The following is an 18,027-nucleotide window of genomic DNA, read 5'->3' as shown; positions in this document are numbered from 1 at the left end:
TTGGTATCTCTGATTTTCTTGAAGAGATCTCTAGTCTTTCCCATTCTGTTGTTTTCCTCTTATTTCTTTGCACTGATCGCTGAGGAAGGCTTTCTTATCTCTCCTTGTTGTTCTTTGGAACTCTGCATTCAGATGCTTATATCTTTCCTTTTTTCCTTTGTGTTTCGCTTCTCTTCTTTTCACAGCTATTTGTAAGGCCTCCCCAGACAGCCATTTTGCTTTTTTGCATTTCTTTTCCATGGGGATGGTCTTGATCTGTCTCCTGTAATGTGTCACGAACCTCAGTCCATAGTTCATCAGGCACTGTATCAGATCTAGTCCCTTAAATCTATTTCTCAGTTCCACTGTATAAGAGATTTGATTTAGGTCATACCTGAATGGTCTAGTGGTTTTCCCTACTTTCTTCAATTTCAGTCTGAATTTGGCAATAAGGAGTTCAAGATCTGAGCCAGAGTCAGCTCCCGGTCTTGTTTTTGCTAACTGCATAGAGTTTCTCCATCTTTGGCTGCAAAGAATATAATCAGTCTGATTTTGGTGTTGACCATGTGGTGATGTCCATGTGTAGAGTCTTCTCTTGTGTTGTTGGAAGAGGGTGTTTGCTATGACCAGTGCGTTCTCTTGGCAAAACTCTATTAGCCTTTGCCCTGCTTCATTCTGTGTTCCAAGGCCAAATTTGCCTGTTACCCCAGGTGTTTCTTGACTTCCTAAAATGACTATACCATGTTACACTCCGTGACAATATCTGTTAGCCTATTTCAGTGTGTGAAAAGATGAATACTGGAAAAAATTGTCAAAAGAAGACAAACGTATTCCCATCTTTACTTAGTTGATAGATGAACTACAACAGTTTACTGTGTTCCTTTATCTCCTTAATTAGTAGTGCGATTGAATGTTCACCTTTATATTTCTTTCTTAGGTGTAGTTCTTGTCTTCTCATTTGTCAGTTCAGATCATTGCCTATTAATTTGCTAAGTTTTAGACATATACGTTTGTTTGTATCAGGATCAGGTTTGGCTGTAAATACCATAGTCCTTTCAGAGTAGTCCATGGTTGGTATGGAGCTCTGTATTGTCAGGGACCAAGGTTCCACTTATGTTACTGCTTTGCCACGTGTGGTCTTCATGTCTAAGTTGTCTGGTATGGCTGCTGGCGCTCCAGCCATCATCTCATTCTCATTCCTAGCAGGTTTCCCGGAACCTGGCAAAACGTTTTGTTTGTTGGTCAGAACTTAGACACTTGGCTATACCTAGCTGTAAGTCTTGTTGAGAAATAGTTTTTTGGCTGGGTAGCAACAGGTCCTGTTTAAAAGCTTGAGCTTCTGTTTCTAAGAAAGTAAAGGAGAATGGATGTTGACCAGCAGTTAGAGGTGGCTGTAAAACAAACATAGAGCTCTGAAAAGTAAAAAGTGAATGGCGAGGGCGGGGTCCTGCCCACCCGTTCCCCCTGCCACTCAGATAAAATCTTTTTCGTTTGTTTGTTTATAACCATTATTAACAGCTTGATGAATAGTTTCTTTAGGACCTTTGTGTGTGTGTAGTAGAAAAAACAAAAAACCAAATATAGATCTCATTAAACATCTTATAATTCTCTTTCATTCAGTAATATACAGATCATATGTATGAACACAATACATTTGCTATTCTACTGTACAGATATAGCCTCTATATTTTACTTTTTCCTGTTGATGGACAGATTGCCTAGTTATTTCATACTTAAAAATTATGCAGCAGGGAATATTCTTAAGCACATATCTTGGCATACTTTATGCAAATATTTTTCATTGTTTTTCTTTAACACTATTAGTATTAAGCTTTTTTGTTTTTGCATGTATCTTCCCAAATTGTTGTTTGCCTTAGATTTTGTTATGATTTCTTTTTTTAACCAACAGAGGTATTTATTTAGTCAAATCTGTTGATCTTTTTCTCTTTTGTCTTGTGTTTCTTTTAAATGAAGAAAGTAGTTGTGAAATGGTCATATCTTTTTTCTCCCATGTTTTTCTGTGACTTGATTCCATACTTTTAACTCTAATCAACCTAGAATTATTTTCAGTGTATGATGTGAGATAATACTTTCGATTAGAACCTTTCTCTGTGTTTAATGCATGTCTACTGAATTAAATAAATTTTATTTTTGCCTTGTTAATGGCATGCTCCTTATTAAATGAAAACTGACCAGAAATGAAACGAAGTAAATGAGTGTCTTCATTTGACTCAGTTCTATAGGTAATTTTCCAGCCATGGACTTTGTGGGTAAAATGTGCACTGTTTTTGATCATTTAAGCAGATACAGGATTGTCCTTCAGATGTAAGGTCAGCAGATCCAACTGCAAAGCAGATAATTAGAAACAAAGTTAGCTTGCAAACTAAAAATGTGGTGCAGTGGGCAGAAGGCTGCCAATAGACCAGCTGCCCCAGGGGAGAGAAAGGCTGCACGGTCCTCCCTGTTCTTTCCTTGCCCCTCAGGACAGACCTCCTGGGCACTAGCCCCCTCTCCCTTCGGGGTTTCTGGTGAAAGACCCCTGAAGAAGAGGCAGCCATGAGAAGTAGGAGTAATAATAAAAAGAGCATTTGTTGTGCACTTGTAAAATCAACCCTGAATATTCATTGGAAGGACTGACGCTGAAGCTCCAATACTGTGGCCACCTGATGCAAAAAGCTGACTCATTGGAAAAGATCCTGATGCTGAGGAAGATTGAGGGCAGGAGGAGAAGGGGGCAACAGAAAATGAGATGGTTGGATGGCATCGCTGACTCAATGCACATGAGTTTGAGCAAACTCCAGGAGACATGGAGGACAGGGAAGCCTGGCATGCTGCAGTCCATGGGCTCGCAGAGATTCGGACATGACTGAGCCACTGAACGACAGCAACAGGCTCTCAGACTCTGTGCTAGGCCCTTTAGGTTATTTCTCAACCAAGAAGCAGCTCTGACAGATGCATTGTCGTCTGTCTGTCTTTTCATTCTTTCATTTAAAATAATACTTTTATTTGGCTGCCCTGGGTCTTAGTCACGGCATCCTCGACCTCCACTGCGGCATGCGGTGCTCTGAGTTGCAGCGGGTGGGATCTGGTTCTGTGACCAGGGATTGAGCCTGGGCCCCCTGCATGGAGGTGCAGCATTTTACCCACTAGACCGCCGGAGAAGGCCTGTGTTGTCCTTTCACGGAGGAGAGAACTGAGCCCGAGAGCTAGTGACCTGTGCCAGCTTCTTGGCTGCCAAGCCTGGAGCCTCAGGTTCTCCCTGCCGCCTTCTCCTTCCTTCTCTCCTCCCAGCTCTTCATCCACCCTTTGTCCTTCTCTCCTTTTTTCTTTTCAGTAGCCTCATGAATCACTTACAAAATTACATTTTAAATGATGGAGGTAACAGAATTATTATGGAAGTTTGGAAGCAATAGCAGGTGGGAAGAAGGAAAGTCCTGACTGACGCCCTGGACCTCAGTGTGTGTGGATGCCATTTCTCCCGATTTTTGTCAGTACTGGATATCAGTGGGAGAGGATCCTCGTCAGCTCCCCAGGGGAGACTGGGGTTTATGTGTCTTCATTCACACTTTGCTCATTCATGCTTTGGCCCCTCTTTCACGTGGATGGTTTCTCAGTTTTCTTATTGATGTCCCTCCACTGTGCTGCCCAGTGTTGGTTCTCTCATGCCAAGAACCTTCTTCTCAAGTCATAAATTATGCTGCCCATTAGAAGATGGTCATATTTTGCTGACCATTAGCATTTCCTTTTAAATCTCTTAACCTAAATTTTAAGTGAAGTCATCTGTTTACTCTTGTCAGATAGTGTATATTTTCATTTGTTCTCCACATTAGGGCAATCAGTGGGGCTTCCCGGATAGCTCAGTTGGTAAAGAATCCACCTGCAATGCAGGAGACCCCGGTTCAGTTCCTGGGTTGGGAAGATCCACTGGAGAAGGGATAAGCTACCCACTCCAGTATTCTGGCCTGGAGAATTCCATGGACTGTATAGTCCCTGCGGTTGCAAACAGTTAGACACGACTGAGCGACTTTAACTTTCACTTTAAGGCAGTCAGAAGCGTTTTTTGTTTTTTTTTTCTTTTAAAAATTATGCCAGGTTTTATATGCAAAATATGAATCTATTCATATGCAAAATGCATAAATAATAGGAAAGTGAAGATTTGTTCACCTACTCCTAGTTTAAGAGACCAAGTCAGTTCTTGCCCGGGTGCTTGTGAGCCCCTCCCCCTCGCGCTCCCCCAACACACACCATTATGCAGTGTGCTGGAGTTTGAGTTCCCTTCCTCAATTTTTTGTTTTTAAATAAGATGGTAGATGGGAAAATGGAGTCTGGCAGTAAAGATAACTATGATACTGGCACCTACATTCTGAGCTGCTAGTAGATCGTTATTTTTTTCTTTCTCTTTTGAAACATTGTACTGTCTGCTCACTTTCTTGGGAGCATGATGTCCTCCTGATCGTCCTAATTTTATCTGTATAGATTTATGAAGAGTACCTTCAAGTTGTTTGCAGATAGTGCTTTTATTACTGAGAGTTTTACCTTTGCCTACTTCATACATTAGAAAACTTACCCTGACCCTCACAAAATAACCTGATGGTCCCCCTGATTTGTTTCCATAGCTAGGGTTGCTCAAGGTAATGTCCACGTGATTAATGGGAACACGGTCACCTCTTTTATATAGTCCACGCCGTGACTCCAAGTAAATAAGCATATATTGGAAGATACTTAGTGAGCCTCTCAAAAAACCAACTGCTGGGGATTTTCCACTGCATCTAGTTCAGGTTTTGTTCGTTTTTACAACTCACATCAGCATTCGGGTCACAGGCGTGGACTGAAGGTGGCGCCTTGTGGAACGAGGCCTGTCTGGCCGTCCTGCTGGGCGCAGCACAGTCCACTCCTGGAGCTGAGGTTCCAGACGCTGAGTTGCTTAGTGCTCATCTCGGCTTTTGCTTCTGTGACCACTCAGAGCAAAGGCAGATTGTGGCCACTGGACTCTGGGTACTGGAGGGATGGAATTGTAGGGCTCTTCATGGGCTCTTCGGTGGCTGCCGGGCAGCATGGTACCGTGGCTACAAGCACAGTCTCTGGGGTCGCATACCTGTCTTGGCTTTCCCGCTCTTAGCTGTGTGACTTTGGGCAAGTGACTTTACCTCTCTGAGCCCAGCTTGCTCAGCTGTAAAATGGGGACATTAGTACACACACTCTCGGACATAAGGAGTTTAAACAAGGTACAGAGAGGGTATAAGTGAGGTTGTTTGTGTAAAACGCTCCTCTCTTGCGTCAGGCACACAGCGTGCACTGAGAATCTAGCTGCCAGTCAGGATTGCCAGTGTCACTGTCATCGCCATCTTTAAGCCAGCCCCCGTTTTTCAAGGAAGAAATCGAGTCCTGGATCTCCTGGCTGAGACAAGAGTTGCGTCTCTGCCTCCTCGCCTGCGGTGCCTGGTCCACGGCTGCCTGCCCGTCTGCCCGCACCGCGTGGCCTTTGCGGTGTCACCTCCACGGCTCTCCGCAGTGCTGCGCCAGCCCCCGCTCCTGAGCCGGTAGCTCCTAACGACAGATGGTGCTGTTTTGAATTAAAACAATTTAACTCGAGATCCATCAACTGCCAACATCAAACACCCTTAAAAGAAGGAAAGAAACTCATTATCAAGAGTATTTAAGCAAAGTAGGTATTTAATCTATCTTAATCATTTGCATTCTTGAGAAGAAGAAAGTTGGTGGCAGCTGCCACCACAGACCGGACCCCCGAACGCGGCTGCATGTAATTGCTTCGGACTGAATTCTCCCCACTTTTCTTCTCACCACAGAGTACTCATTTGGACTTCGGTCCTAAGTTTTTAAGCCACACTGAATATTTTAAAATTTAAAAACATAATCTTTTTTTTTTCTGGTCCACAAATTCTGTGACTGCACGTTTTTCAGTAGCAGGGGTTCAGCTCCCAGCCGGAGCTTTGTCAGCACACACAGGAGTGCTGCAGGCTGGCCCATGCCTCAGGGGGCGGGGCCCACAGCCCTGGGCGAGGAGGGGGTGAGGCTGAGTCCATGGGCCCCGCACTCAGGTCTCAGGACAGGGGTGCGCCTGTGCCAGCTGGATTCTCAGAAGCTCAGTGTTCTCTCAGTGCTGCCCCGCTCTGCTTTCTGCACCTTGTTCTTTCCAGAGCTGGGCGTCCACGCAGTTGCAGTCACCTCTGGATCACCACCTGATGGTGGACGTGAGATCGAGGACAGGACGCCCGCTCTGAGTACATCTGTGTGTCCAGCTTGGCTCGTTCCCGCCCAGCTCCTCATGACTGTCTCCCGTGCTGCTCTCTGCTCATCGCCTCTCCCGTCAGCGCATCCCCCGTTTCTGCCTTCTAGTGCCCTGCCCACAGCCCAGGCTGAGGGGTGCTGATGTTGGAGGCCCTCACTTGACCTACCTTTTCTTCTTCATGGTTTTCTTTCTCTGCCCCTCTTCTTCCGCTTTGTTTTGTTCTTTCTCCTTCCTCCCTTTTATCCTTCTTCGGTGCCCCTGGTTTGGTCCGTTGAGTAATGCTGGTCCTGCCTTGCGCTGCTCCACGGACGAGTGGTGAGTGGCACGCCCGGGGTCATGCGGGAACCCTTGTGGCCCTGGGTCCCGGCTCCTGACCATGGGTACAGCCTGGCTTCAGGCCGCAGATCCTTCTCTCAGCCAGTCTCTCTGCAAGAGGAAAGAAGATTACAGAAGGCATCCGTTATCTCTGAAATTGGCAAAACACAGGGGAAATAAAAATGTCTCCTGGCCTTCCCAGAAAATCCTGACGTGTGCCATCGTGTAAGCGTGGAGGGGAGTGTGTGTGCAGGGACGCGCTGGCGGGAAGAAGTGAAACCTGCTGTGTCAGTGGAACACTTCGTCACTCTTCATACTTCTCGTTGGACCTTCGTGTCCTCGATCCGGATTTATCCTAACAGGCTGCCAGGCCTGGGTGTCGTCAAGCCCTGCTGTCTGCCCCTTCAGGACACGGCTCGAGATAAACATGCTGCCTGAGTACTTGTTTGCCGCCTCACACTTTTGCCCAGTGTATAGATCTGCAGTCTTATTTATAGCTTTCCTACCGTCTGCGCAGCAGCCTCCAGTCAGGTGACACCCTCTCTGGACCTGGAGCCGCCGGGCTCCCTCACCCCCTCCCTCGCGGCCCCGCCCCTCCACGCCAGCCTTTCTGTGCCTGTGTTTATAAACGGCTGTTCTTAAGTCACCTGCCATGCAGGCTCTTCCCTTGTGTGGTTTCAGCTGTCCTTCCATAAGGAAATAAAGCAGAAAGGGGGTGGCACGTGCTTTTATCTCTTAATAATTCAGTTCCCCAGCTCAGGGACGAGAGTGAGGCTCCGACGGCTTGAGAAGCCTGGTTTTGTTCAGTGTCGATGGGCCCACGTGTCAGGACTGATGCTGAGCACGAGGAGTAATCAGTTTCTATCTGACAGCATTTTGAAAAGTGACCTGTAATGGTTGATACGGGTGTGGTAGCGTGAGGTCTGTCACACCAGAAAGGGTGCTGGGGGGTAATGCTTATTGTCTGTTTTCTCTTTCTCAAGTTATTCTACCTTTTTGTTGATGCTTTCCCCCTGTCTAAGGTCTTATGAAACAAACAAAACCAAAACAGAGAGTCATGACATTTCAGAGCCAGGAGAGAGGCCGTAGAGGCGGCAGTTCTTATAAGGGCTGGGCCTGTGGTCCCAGAGGTGAAGGGTGTCCGCTGGGTAAGCGCCTTGCGGTGGGACCCAGTGTCGTGGGTCACGGCGTCCCCTGGCCCGCACAGGGGCTGGCTCTGCTCTGGCAGATACCCGCTCCCCGGTTCCTCTTCCTCCTCCTTGGACAGTGGTGTCCTTGTTTGCTCCCTTGAAGGAGGCCTCCCTGCTGAGTCCCAGGCTGGCCTCTGATATCAGACAGCCCAGGCGGGATTCAGCTCCGTGTCCCCAACCCTAGAGCCCACCTCGTTCTCCTCCCTTAGTGCGGTGGCCTGGGGCCTATATGAGGACTGCATTATCGGTGGCAACTGGTAATGACAGTGGCCACCGTTTATTGAGCACTGGCATGTGCCAGGCAGTGGGCTAGGTTTTTTGTGAGGTACCACATTGAACCCCAACAGCAGCCCTAAGTCGTACATACAGTCATTACATTGTTCTCATTCTGGGGGGACTGAGTCTGCCTTCAGAGTCTGGCCCCGGAGCCATGCCGTCCGCCGGCCTCTGAGTCCTCCCACCTCTCAGCCAAGCACCTGCCACACTGCACTCATGTAGTAACTGACAGGTTTGCTGATAAAGCATTTGCACATCAGATCTCCTAAAAGTTCTGTTCGTGTTCTTTGTTTTTTTGAAGCCTGAGAAGTTCACCTCCCATCCGAAAATCATGAACTCTATATTCTACAAGGAGGTATTTTGATCTATGATATTCTTTGCAGTTTAGAATCCGTGTTGAAAGTAAAAGGACGAGAATGTCACCACTGGATCGGAAGCCCTTGTTAAAGCCGACTGACCTCCACGTTCTCGTTCTGGACCTGCCCTGGGCTTGGTGGCCCTCCCTGCTTCTCTCGCTTAGTCTCGACCAGCGCTCAGGGCGTGCTTTAGTGGGAAAGTCCAGACACGTTGTGCCTCTGCCTCAAGCCCTGCAGTGGCTCCCGCCTGTCCCAGAGTAAAGGCCCAGCTGCTCTCAGTGGCCCCCACCCCTCCCAGCTCCATGCGTCTCCTCTCCTCTGCGGTCTCTGCTCCAGCTGTTAGCCTCCTTCCTGATTCCAGGACACTGAGGCGTGCCCCATCTCCTCTCAGAGTCCCTGTGCTGACTGTTCCCCCTCTCAATAGCCCACGTTCCTGTGTCCTCATTTTCACATCTTTCTCAGTGTGCACCACACTTGACCTTGCAGCACCCTCACTTCCAGCCACCCTACCCTGCACGTGTTAAAACCATAATGTGTTTCATCTTCTCATACACCAGATATTTCACTTAAAAAAAGGAACTTACTGTCTGTCTTTCTCTTCTTGGAAATGTTCTTTATTTCATTACTGTTTCCCAAGGGCACATTTTAGGAAGTGTCCCATAAATATTAGTTGAACAAATGAATGAATGAATGAATGAAAGAAATGATTGAAGATGTCACCTTGGTGAAGTCACTTCTCTTCGGACCTTTTTTTTTTTTCCTTAAATACACAGCATGCGTCCAGGTGAAAGGTCACATCTGTCCGCCTGAACTTCTGCGGATTCTTTGCACCGTAGTTGTTGGCCACTCATCTGTCCTCCCCCCACCCAGCTTGAGGCGCGATTTAGCTGGTGCTGGGGAGGCAGGTGACGTGTCACTGCTGGTTGCAGAGAGCCGTGTTCCCTTCTTCTGGCGAGGGAACACGCTCTGTGTCGGCCAAAGCTTGTGCGCAGGAAACCTGCCTTTCCACCTCCGCGGGAGGCCTGTTTTGCCCTTGGCGTTTGGTGCTGTCCCCAGAGCCTCGTGGCTGCACCGCTGTCCTTCCCCTCGCTGCCCGGCAGCTCCCGTTTGCTCTCGTCGCCCGAGCCCGTTGTTGCCGGGAACGTGTTTGCATATTGCAGAGCCATCTGTTCTTGCTACCATCCAGGCTTCAGATTTAGATACGAATTACCACTGCTGCACGGATTTCAGTGGCTTGCTGTTTGTTTGCATCCCAGCAACTAGTCTTTCAACTGCTAGAACCTCTGTTCTCAAAGCCTACCTTACTCCCGTTTGTGTGTGTGTGTATAAATCCCTGGGGTGATTTGCACTGAAGGAGCTGCTGCCCAGGTACAGAACAGAGCTGCAGGCTGGAAAACCTCACGCAGCTGTTACTGCTCATGCTTTCATTCTAGAGGCGACACTCAATCAGAAAGTCATTTCAGAAAGTGACCAGAATATGACCACCCCATACATGGTGAACCTGTAAATTAAGAGGACTCTCATTTCAAGTCTGCTTATGTGCGCTGTGACTCGGGCTGCCCCGTGCCCACGGTGTATGGAGCACTCCGTGCATGCCATGGGCAGGCTGTGCTGCTTCTCCAGCAGCGTCGGTTGCACCGCTGCCCTCTGTGGAGGGCCCCCTGCTCCCAGCCCTGCCAGTAAACGTTTCACACACGCTTTCTCTTTCCACTTCCACAGGCTCCCCTTACCTCTGCTTTTTCACATGCTGTTCCTTCTGCCGGGAATGTCCTTCTAACCTAAGCTTTTAGCACTGGGCCTTTTTATTGAGACATTGTCACAGAAGCTTGCGAGTTTTTAGTTTTGGGAGTTATCTATTTAATATCTAGCTATACTTACAGACTCAGTGCCAAAGAATTGATGCTTTCAAACTGTGGTGCTGGAGAAGACTCTTGAGAGTCCCTGAGACTGCAAAGAGATCAAACCAGTCAATCCTAAAGAAAATCAACACTGAATATTCATTGGAAGGACTGATGCTGAAGCTGAAGCGGCAGTACTTTGGCCACTTGATGCGAAGGATCAGCTCATTGGAAAAGATCTTGATGCTGGGAAAGACTGAAGGCAAAAGGAGAAGGGGGCAACAGAGGATAAGATGGTTAGATAACATCACCAACTCAGTGGCTATGACTTTGAGCAAACTCCAGGAAATAGTGGAGGACAGAGGAGCCTGATGTGCTGTAGCATGGGGTTGGACGCAACTTGGTGACTGAACAGCAATAATACTCACAGGGTGTACGCTCCATGAGGCTCAAAGCCACATCCCTAGCACCCAGCACTGTACTCGGAGGTAGAGTCAGTACTATTTATACAGCAAATGGTGTGTTTCCGTTTTCACAGACAACCCTATGAAATTATGTGTATTATATGTTTTTGAAACTGGGGTTAAAAAAGAGGTTAAATTACTTGCCCTGAGATCCTTCAGGTCATAAGGGGCAGAGCCAAGATTCGAATCCAAACTGTTAACATCATGTTCATTCTTAATAACCAGGAAATGTTGGCCCTCCTGACATACGAATTACCAATACAGTTAAAACACAGTTAACACATAAACCAAATGACCTGTATTCTGAGTGCATCTAGATGCTTGGAAAAATGAGGTGTTCTTACGTATTAATTGTTAACTAGATAAAATTTTTGTTCTCTGGCTTTTTCAGGTGTTTCCAAAACATCTCTTTTTCCTACTTTAAATAATCCAGCACACAGATACAGTGCTTTCGTTTTTTCTTCTGAGGAGTCTGCAGGTCCTTCACAGCCATCAGTGAGTGTCTGCTCTTGTTGGGCCAGACTGAGAAGACGGGTGGGAGGGAGGGTGGGCTGCACGGCCACTGACCCAGAACCTAAGTTGGAACTTACTCTGTTGCCTCTCAGGCTGGGTCAGGGGATGGCGTGCCAACTAGCTGACTGAGGCTTTGGGCCAGTTACTGCCACGCAGAGGTCTTCCACCCCCTTCCCTTCTCAGCTGGCTTCGGGTACCCGCCTAGACGCCGTGTCTCTTTGAAGGGGCCCCCGCTTGTCTGGGTGTTGTAATGCTTTCTGCTAGTGATGCCTGGCCATGGCCATGACACTTCCCTTAAATGTTATGCTTTGAAAATATTTCCAGCTTTCAGAAAAGTTATAAGGAATAATGGTGCATTAAACTCTGTATACTCAACTGGATTCACCACGTTTACTCTGTCTTTGTCATCATGCATATTATCGTTACTTTATTTTTTGCTAAAGCACTGAAGAATGCATAGCCTGTATCCTGACCCTTTACTCCTCCAGGAATGAGGGGATCTTCATTTATGACCACTATCCATGTCAGACATCGTCTTTGGAAAGACTAGTATTTCATCCTCACTGCTCGTAGCTCATCTTTTCTTAAACATCTGCTTATATAGAGTCTCCTCTGTGGAAGTACTGGCTTCTTTGGTGGCTCAGACGGTAAAGCATCTCTCTGCAGTGCAGGAGACCCAGGTTCGATCCCTGGGTTGGGAAGATCCCTTGGAGAAGGAAATGGCACTCCACTCCAGTACTCTTGCCTGGAAAATCCCATGGACATAGGAGCCTAGTAGGCTACAGTCCATGGGGTTTCACAGAGTCGGACACGACTGAGTGACTTCACCTGTGGAGGTACCACACCCAGCTCTCCGCAGAGGGAGTGTAGGTTATTTCCAGTCTTCGCCACAGCAGGTGCTCTGGTATGTAAGTGTGTGCCCAAGGGTCCAGTACGTTTCTAGGGGACTGCGTTTACCATTTCCATAGACCCTGTCCACTTGCCCTTCAGGGTGGTTGTACCCGTTTACACTCTCCACCAACAGAGATCAGGTGCCTGGTTTTCCCCCCACACTCGATTTTATCTAGTCTTCCTCTCTTTGTTAATCCAGTGGGCAAACAGAGGCGCATGGCCACATCCTTACCCACGTGTGCCTAAGTGTGGTCGGAGTGAGGGATGAGCAGTGTCAGAAGGAGCACTCCGTGTGTGGAATGAGTTTTGACAAGTGGAGTTGGAGACAGAGGAGGACCAGGCTTAGGACCAGCCAGGCTCAGAGTCTCGGGTGGTGACAGTGAAGCCAGAGACCTGCCCAGCGCCCACGGGTGCCCTCGGGCTGGAAGCTGTGAGGGGTGATGCGCAGCTGTCCTGAGAAAGGCTCCCCCTGGAGTTCTTCCAGGCAGACTGCAAGTGCGTCTCCTTTTCTGTCCCAGTTCTCAGACCACCTCAAAGATGCCTGGGTGCCCTTCAGGTCCTGGCTCAGATGGCGCCGTCTCAGAGGGGCCTTCCGAGACCACCCTGCTCAGTGTTGCAGCCTCCGAGCTGCCCCCATCTGCCTCCGTGTCATTTTTCTCCTCGCTCACGATCACATTTATCACCCTGTGTGTTTTACTCCTTTTGTTCATTGTTTTTCTCACACCCCCTCTGGAATGTTCTGTCCATGAGGATGGGAGTTGGCTTCGCTCATTGCTTTATTCCCAGTGTTGTACTAAAGCAGTGTCAAGCGTACTGGATTCACAGTACATATTGTTATCATTCAGTACTGAATGAGTGAAATTCTGTTTATCAAGGCAGTATAGCTTAATAGTTGAACTTGCAGGGTGGGGTTCATTTGGACCTGAAATCAGCTATGTGACTTTAGGCAAGTGACTTCACTTTCCTCAGCTTCTTTCCTTAAAGGTGAAGTGGGGTTTGTGAGAACACCTCCATTGTTGAGTCATGAGGATTAAGTGTCTGGCATACATTGGACACGTATTATTGTTTCATAAGTTATATAGACTTTCTGTCTTTTTTTTGAAACTTTTTATTTTGAATTAGCTCATTAATAATGTGATAGTTTCAGGTGAAGACATGTATCCATTCTCCCTCAAGCTCCCCATCCATCCAGGCTGCCTCCTAACATTGAGAGGAGTTCCCCGCGCTATACAGTAGGTCCTTGTTGGTTATCCATTTTAAATACAGCAGTGTGTACATGTCCACCCCAAAGTCCCTACCTATCCCGACTCCACGTCATCCCCCAGCAACATAAGTTCACTCTCTAAGTCTGTGATAGACTAGGAGTCTTTCTATGGGAGAGTCTGCTGGGTGGGCCCCAGCCCTCACCTAATGAGGTGAGCTTTTTACTTATTTTTTAAATCTGTTTTACTTAGCTTTGGCTCTGCTGGGTCTTGGTTGCCGTGCGGCTTTTTCTAGTTGCAGCGAGCCGGGCTCCTCGTCGTCGTGGCGCGTAGGTTTCTCACTGGGGCGGCTTCTCTTGTTGCCAGAGCACGGCTCTAGGTGTGCGGGCTTCAGTGGTTGTGGCTCAGAGGCTCGTAGTTCCTGCTCGCAGGCCCTAGAGTGCGGGGCTCAGGAGTTGTGGCTCACGGGCCTAGCTGCTCTGTAGCATGTGGAATCTTCCTGGCCCAGGGATCGAACCCGAGACCCCTGCAGTGGCAGATGGAGTCTTATCCACTGCACCACCATGGAAGTCCAGACTAGGAGTCTTGATTCGTCTTTTCTGTGATGTGCGTTTGAGATAAGTGTGCGTGTATGTGCGTGTACTTGTGCGCTGTGGTGAATTTGTCATGCTGTGAATGAACTAGGCCACCTTCACAGGTAGTTTTAAGAGCTGAAGGCTCAGCACAAACAGTCCCTGTTTTTTACTCGGCAGTCAGATGTTTTATAATAAAGGCATTGTAAATCAACTATATTTCAGTAAAAAACTTAAAAAAAGAATGAAATGAAAAACCAAACCAAACCCTGTATATGACATCCTCCTGCCTTGAGCCTCTTCCTCGCTGACCTGTGCTCGTGGCCAGATGGGAGAAGGGTGGCGGCCACAGACAGCACCCAGCCAGGGGCTCTGCTTGAATCCACTGCAGGCAAAGGGAGGAGCCATCCCTAAGTGGACTTGTGCGTGGGGTTGTTGAGGAAGCAAGGAGGGTGCTGGTCAGTGTCTTCATGGCAAGATAGCAGAGCCCCAGGCTATTGTTTTGAGATTCTGTTCTCCACCACCTGCTCATGTTTAGCCATCTTTGGACCTGGGAATGAGGTATACCTTGGTTTCTTCTACAGACATCTCTAGAGAACGTTTCCCCGGCTGCATCCTCGGACAGAGCACTGGGATGGTAGCGAAGTGAAGGGCAGGCTTTGTTAGGAAACTGGTTCTTGGCGAAGTGAGAACTGGGCTCTGTTTCACTGTCATAATCATAATAGGTGACTTTGGTGACCTTAAATCCTGGAGTCTGATACACTTTGATGAATTTATCATCTCCATTTGTCCATGAACACTTTAAAGCTCACCTTCCCTGTCTTCCTTGAATCTAATAAAGGTAATCTCTTGTTTTCTGTTTCAGATCTGTTTATATTTATGAGAGCTAATGATATGTTGTGCCTTTGGGAAAGAAAGCAAAAATTCTTCCTGATTCTCCAGCTGGGGAGGGCAGAGCAGTCAGCTGCGAACTTTATTCCCATGCATTTAATCAGTTTGCAGTGGTACTCAGGATTCCACGTCTGTTCAGACGGGGCTGTGTGCTGGTGCTGTGTTGCTGCTGCTAGATTGGCACTGTTATATTATTAATAGTACTGATCACACATGCCTTGCATTTAATATAGAACATAAGAGGCTCACCTAGCATGAATGAGAAATCCCAAATTGAAAGTGTAGATGCTATAAAATTTTTAAAGAAGGGAATGTGTTACGATTGAACTTCTGAAATAAAAATAGTGTATTTTTAATCACCAAGTTATGAATGTCCTTGGATTCTTGAATGGGGTGGGGGGCTGGTGTGGGAAAGGGAAGAAGGTGTCTTCCTCCTGCTTTTGGGCCACACAGAATCCAGAGGCTTCCATGGAACACCGAGGGTCTCAGTTACGCCAACAGAAATGAAGAGAAAATTAAAAGGAGTTTAGGGAGGCAGCCGTTCCATTATTAATTCATCTGGTTATGCCAGCAATGGTGGAGATCTCAGAACAGTTGGAGATTTATATACATAAATGTGTGTGCTGAAATACCACACTCTGATGACATTCGATGGAGGGGTAACCTTTGATGATGAATTTTCTTGCCCTTTTTAGGGGAGTGGAAGGGGAGGCGGGTGGTACTTCACAAGACTCTAAATTTACCAAAGTTGTTCAAATTTGAATTTTCTTGGAAAAAATGTCAAATGATTGTAGATCCAAAAATGCCTTTGTTGGCATTTTAATGGTGCCTTTGGAGCCCAGTATGGTGCACAAATGAAAGAAAAAAGGAATTTCTTTTCTTGGTAATAATGGTATTGAATCTGAAGTCCTGGACCAAACAATATCCCAGGAATCTTCATGATTTATATATTGTATGTGATCTTTTCTTAAACGTTGTTAACCTGTGCCCTTTACAGACAATGTCAGGTCAGAAAATGTCAGAGAACCTTCAGCTTTCATAAGCATGTAAAGAAAATTATTGTCCTCAAAATCCAGGAGCTCTGACAGGCATTCTTAGTAGAGTGATATGTTCAGAGGGCCAGACACTGTGCGTAAGACTGCTTTTGGCTGGTGGGGAATGAAAAATATTTGAGTGATGGTTTACTTCTGCCCGGGACTCATTGTGAAGGAGAAAATGTGTGTTTGCTACCTGTCAGGCTGCTGTAGACACCTGTTTAATTTGTTGGAAAGGTGAATTCTCAAAGCAGGAAGCCTTCTGAAATGCTTATTCACACTCAGATAGTTTATCACAGACTAGAAAGACGGCTCAGCGTGGGCTGCAGTCCCAGGCGCTGCCCATAAGGAGAGGGGCTTGACCACAAGGCTTCGGGAGCAGAGATGTGATGCCGGGAGGGAGGCTGGGTGGGAAAGAGGCCTGTCCTGGAGCAAGTGGAACCAGGAAAAGGAACCTTTGATGGGGGTGTTCGCCAATCCTGCCGACTAGCTCTGCCTGACAGGCTGTCTTAGCTTCTTGCGGTATTAAGAGCTGCAGTGGATAACTTGTTCTGTACAAAATGCTATTTGCATAGGTGAAAACGAAGAAGTGTCTTCTTGTTCATCTTATCATTTGGGTCATTAAAAAAAAGAAGGGTTTTAAGTGAAAGTGAGAAGAGAGACAGTTTTTTGGCAGAGCCAGAAGCGGTATAACTATTTTCAACCCCGTGTTCTGAAGCAACGTTGGTTACTTCGGTTCAGCTCTTTCAGAAAGAAGTAGAAGAAGAAAAATAAAACGTGTGGGCTTGAGAGGCGGTTTTGCCAAATCACAGTCCAGAGTTGAACTCAGAGTGCCACATCCTTTCTTTTCAAAAAGTTTACTTTCTTGGTAAACCCGGAATGAGAACCTATAAAAAGGAGCAGAAAAGCCATGATGCTATTTCATGAGGCGGAGACGGTCTCTCACTCCCTTGCTAGAGTGTCTCTAGAATTTTTCCATTGCTTTTCCCTCTTCCACGGTGGCTGCCCTTATGTTCCTTCTCTTGATTGGAGGCCGGGCCGGTCCTTGGGGCCCGTGGGCTAAGGCAGAGCAGCCTCGGGAGTCCAGTCGGGTCTGGCTTGCTGCTGACAGCCCAGTTATCGCCTCGCCCACCACAGCCACCTTCTGACAGCAGCGTTCACCAGTGGAAAGAAGCTTTCTGCACCTCATTAGTTCTGCAACCTGAGTGAACTTGCAAATTAATTGATGTGTGGGAGGGACAGCATCTGCTATTATAAAACCCTTTAACTGTTGCCATAAAACTTGAAATAAAATTAAGTGTTACTATAGTAAGCTAATAGTGCCCAGGTGATGGAGCACGTTTTGTAGAGTGTAGGGGCTTCATGTCTTCAGGACCTGCTTAACTGAGGCTCTGGTTGTGTTTTTTTTTTTTTTTTTCCTATTATAGTTTTTAGTTTCATCAAAGGAATACAAGAAGGTGAATAAGGAAGCCTACAAGATTTATAGCTCAAGCATTTGTCCTTTGTCTGCCTGTTCCACAAGCCAGTCCCTGGAGGGAGCGCCTTTAAACTCTTTTAGTTGCTTCTTTGGATCCCTGCCTGCGTTTTTCTAGACAGCTTGCCTGGTCTGCTGTCTTAGGTGTCATCTGTTGACTCCAGTATGGATGATGAAGATTTAACCCGCATATCCCACCTTCTCCCCATCAGTTTGCTTTAATATTCAGGTTGGACACTGTTTCACGGCTGTGAAGTGTTCACAGCCGAGCCGTGTAGTATACTACGATTGCTGTTCCTTCTGTGCAGACAGTGGGAGGGAGGCTGTCTCGCTATTCAAAGGGCAGGTCTGTTCTCCTGTTTTCAGTTGTCCCTGAGCCTCCCTGGGGCAGCCTCATGAATTCTGATGGGAATAGGGGTCTATGTTTACAGTAGACTTAACCAGTCCACCTTGTTTTTATTCCTACCCCACATCCGGCCTTCTACCATCCTGGGTGCCTCCGCTTCCTTAGTCTTTGCAAATCCCACAGTCCAGTTCCCTTTGCTCTTTCTTGACTTCTACCCTCCTAACCTCCCTAACCCTGCTTCCCTCGTTCTCCCCTCTGCCAGGCAGCCAGAGGAAGTTGCAACACACTGCTCTCGGCTGAGGTAGTTGTGGTCGATGCTTTGTGTTTTCTCAAATTTAGTTGACGTCTCTGTTGTTGTCTCTCTCTATCCTTGTGGGTTTACACTCTGCTGTCGTCTCTGTGGTTTGGGATTAGAGTGTAGGGAACGCGACTGTTC

At 47.2% G+C, this 18,027-nt stretch overlaps 1 protein-coding gene and 1 long non-coding RNA gene across 4 annotated transcripts in view; one reads left to right on the top strand and one right to left on the bottom strand.

Moving 5' to 3' along the window:
- The window catches only part of MED27 (mediator complex subunit 27), a 246,189-nt gene that overhangs the window by 35,005 nt on the left and 193,157 nt on the right, over positions 1-18,027 (top strand). The window lies entirely within an intron of this gene.
- Positions 1,565-7,059, bottom strand: LOC139185872 (uncharacterized). Its single transcript, XR_011569475.1, has 2 exons — positions 6,396-7,059; positions 1,565-5,599 (listed from the first exon to the last, which is right to left on the bottom strand). It is a non-coding gene; the product is annotated as an uncharacterized lncRNA (long non-coding RNA).

The sequence above is a fragment of the Bos indicus genome, chromosome 11, assembly GCF_029378745.1.
Source record: "Bos indicus isolate NIAB-ARS_2022 breed Sahiwal x Tharparkar chromosome 11, NIAB-ARS_B.indTharparkar_mat_pri_1.0, whole genome shotgun sequence".
In the NCBI taxonomy this organism is placed as follows: Eukaryota; Metazoa; Chordata; class Mammalia; order Artiodactyla; family Bovidae; genus Bos; species Bos indicus.
This window is presented reverse-complemented; position numbering and strand designations above follow the sequence as displayed.